We start from the raw sequence: 3,861 nt of genomic DNA on the forward strand, positions 1-3,861 counted from the left end.
CTCCCGGCCACCGCAGCCTCCACCTGCTGGGCTCTGGCGATCCTTCCGCCTCAGCCTTCCTAGTAGCCGGAATTACAGGTGCGCGCAAACACGTCCAACTGATTTTTTTATTTATTGTAGAGAGGAGGTCTTGCTGCCCAAGTGGATCTCAAATCCGCGGGTAAACATTTTTTTAAAATTAAAGAATAGGGCCGGGCTTGGTGGTTCAGCCTGTAATCCCAGCACTTTGAGAGGCTGAGGTGAGTGGATTGCCTGAGCCCATGGATTCGAGAACCAAACTGGGCAACTTGGTAAGACCTCATCTCTACAATAAATCAAAAATTAGCCGGGTGTGGTAGCACACACATGTAGTTCCAGTTACTTGGAAGGCTGAGGCTGAAGGATTGCCAGAGCTCAGCAGGGCGAGGCTGCAGTGGCCGGGAGCCTGCCACTGCACTCCAGTTGGGTGACAGAGTGGGACTCCAACTCAAAAAAATAAAATAAAATAAAATAATAAACAATAGGATAGACTAGAAAATAGCGGAGACCATCACTCACAGGTGACCAGTGATTTGTGAAAACTTAGTAGACAGGGGTGGAGTACAGATTGTGTGCATGCCCCTGTATGTGTGTCTATATGCGTCTGTATTTGTGTATCTGTGTGTCTGTCATTATCTGTGTGTCTGTGTAAATGTTCACGTCTGTTTTTAAAGTTTTTTATACATTTATTTTTTGTAGAGATGAGGTCTTGCAATGTTGCCCAAGCTGGTCACAAACTCGTGGGCTCAAGTGATCTTCCTGCTTCAGCCTCCCAAAGTGCTGAGATTACGGGTGTGAACCACCATGTCTGGTCATGTATGTCCATTTATGTGTTAGTATCCATGTGTTTATGCATGTGCCCCTGTGTGTTTCTAAGTGTGTCTATGTTTCTGTATGTATCTCTGTGTGGGAATGGCTGTATATGTCTGGGTGCCAGTGTCTGTGCCTGTGTCTTTGTGACATCTCTGGGTGTGAGCATATGTGTATGTCCATGTTCGTGTCATGTGCCTCCATGTGTGTGTGGATGTCTGTGTTAGTATCGTGAGTCTCTGTGTTTGTGCCTGTCCGTATCAGTATCTCTGTGTCTCTGTGTGTGTGGCCATCTGTATCTGTATCATGTGTCTCTATGTATGAGCATATGTAGATGTCCTTGTCAGTATCTGTGTGTCTCTGTGTGTGTATGAACATCCACTTCAGCATCATGTGTCTCCAAGTGTGAACGTATCTGGATGTCCATATCAGTATCATGTTTCTGAGTGTAAGCGTGTGCGGACATCCATGTTGGCATAGCATGTCTCTGTGTATGAGCTACAACAGCGTGTGAGTGTGTGGGTGTCCATGTCAGTATCGTATGTCTCCATGTGTGACTGTGTGTGGCATCCGTGTCATCATGTCTGTTTCTGTGTTTACCAGCCTTTGTGTCCATGTTTCTGGTGATCGTGTACATCTGTGTGTCCGTATCTGTTTGCTGATGTCTGGCTCTGTGTGGGTCCCTGTATCTGTGTGTCTGTGGAACTTGCCATGACCGTGACCTGGGTGCTACCTGCCTGTGGAGCCCCCAGTGGACACTGGCTGGGAGCCTCTGTCCAGGGCTGTGTGGAGCTTGTCTTGGCTCATGGGAGCAAACGTGCACATCTCGTCCCAACACTGCCTCACTCAGGAGTGTGAAGTCAGCGATAGTGGAATGATTGTGCCACAGAAATGGGTACAGGCTGCTGATCAGAACCCCCCCGCCACCAACCCCAAGACCCCATTTGCTAGCATTGCCAGCATTTACCAGCATACCACTGTTCCCCACCCAAAGTAAAGGTAGGGAACTCCTTGTTAAATATTTTGAAATAGGAAATATTAAGATGTTAAGTGGCTGGGCTCGGTGGCTCAGCCTGTAATCCCAGCACTTTGGGAGGCCGAGGTGAATGGATTGCCTGAGCCCGCGGGTGTTAGACCCGCCTGGGCAACTTGGCGAGACCTCATCTCTACAATAAATCAAAAAAATTAGCCGGGCGTGGTAGCACGCGCCTGGAGTTCCAGCTACTTGGAAGGCTGAGGTGGAAGGATTGCCGGAGCCCAGCAGGTCAAGGCTGCGGTGGCCGGGAGCGGCCACTGCACTCCAGTCTGGGCGATAGAGTGAGACTCCAACTCAAAAAAAAAGAGAAAAAAAAAAAAGATGTTAAGTATCTTTCTTAGCAGCCAGTCTGTGGGCTTCTGTGTGATAGCTCAAGACCAAGGCTTGGCTGGGCACTGTGGCTCATGCCTATAATCCCAGCACTTTGGAAGGTTGAAGTGAGAGGATTGCTTGAGCCCAGGGATTCAAGACCAGCCTGGGTAACATAGCGAGACCCCCCATCTCTACAAAAAAATTAAGAAATTAGCTGTATGTGGTGGTGTGCACCTGTAGTCCCAGCTACTTGGGAAGCTGAGGCAGGAGGATCACTTGAGTCCAGGAGTTCAAGGCTATGATAGCATTGAGCTATGATGGCACTACTGCACTCCAGCCTGGGTGGCAGAGTGAGACCCTGTCTCGTAAAAAAAAAAAAAAAAAAAAGCTTGAGTTGTCAAGGGTGAGAGTAAGATGCTCCCTGAAGGAAACTCAGGGATTTTTAGGAGCCCAGTCTAGGGGTACCAAGTCCCCCATGACTGTCCCAGAGCACCGAGGGGCTGCCTCCTGGCAGGTAGACCAGGAAAGCCTTAAGTGCCAGGGACTGCCGGAGAGGGCTGAACCAGGTTCTGGGAGAGACCAAAGCAAGAGTCCAGGCCAGAAGCTGGGAGGAAGAACCAAGGAAATCCCTAGACATGACATCCAGCAGGCAGTTCTGCAGTTTGGGAAGCCCACATCTAATCTGGGTTGTGCCACTTCCTGACTGTGTGTTCTTGGGCAAACCACATCACCTTTCTGGGCTATATGTGTCTCCTTCCATAAAAGAGAGGAGCTGGGTACAGTGTCACGCCTGTCATTCCAGCACTTTGGGAGGCAGAAGTGAGAGGACTGCTTAAGTCCAGGGGTTCAAGACCAGCCTAGGCAACTTGGCGAGACCTCATCTCTACAATAAATCAAAAAATTAGCTGGGTGTGGTGGCGTGTGCCTGTAGTTCCAGCTACTTGGAAGGCTGAGGCGGAAGGATCACCGGAGCCCAGCAGGTCAAGGCTGCAGTGGCCGTGAGCGTGCCACCGCCCTCCAATTTGGGTGACATAGTGAGATTCTGACTCAATAAAAAAAAAAAGACGATTTCACTAGGCTGTTGTGAGCATGAAGGTGATGACACCTGGAAAGTCTACGGAAAGAGCTACATAAACAGAAACTTTTATGATTAATATTAATATTATAAATGGTCGTGAATGTTCTTCCCCTTCCTTCCTCATTTTTTCCCCCTCTTAATTGTAACATCCTTGGGAACAGAAAAGTTTACTTTTATTTTAGTGCCTGGAAAAGGTGTCTGACAGCACAGGAAATAATAATCATGATACTAATGATAACAGCAAACACACTGGCATAGTTCCAAGCTCGCTATTAACTCAAAGCTCACTGCAGTGCAGTGGCTCACAACTGTAATCCCAGCACCTTGGCAAGCCCAGGCTGGAGGATACCTGAGCCCAGCAGTTCAAGACCAGCCTAGGCAACGTAGGGAGACCTCATCTCTACAAAAAAAATTAGGCAGGCGTGGTGACTTGCACCTTGTAGTCTTGGCTACTTGGGAAGCTGAGGCAGGAGGATTGTCTGAGCCCAGGAGGTCAAGGCTGCAGTGAGCCGTGATCTACCACTGCACTCCAGAGCCTGGGTGACAGTGAGACCAGACTCAAAAAAAAAAAAAAAGCTGACAGTCCTGATCAGGACTGCCCCATCTC

This window comes from Carlito syrichta, unplaced genomic scaffold, assembly GCF_000164805.1.
Source record: "Carlito syrichta isolate Samal-C Ts95f unplaced genomic scaffold, Tarsius_syrichta-2.0.1 Scaffold130404, whole genome shotgun sequence".
NCBI lineage: Eukaryota > Metazoa > Chordata > Mammalia > Primates > Tarsiidae > Carlito > Carlito syrichta.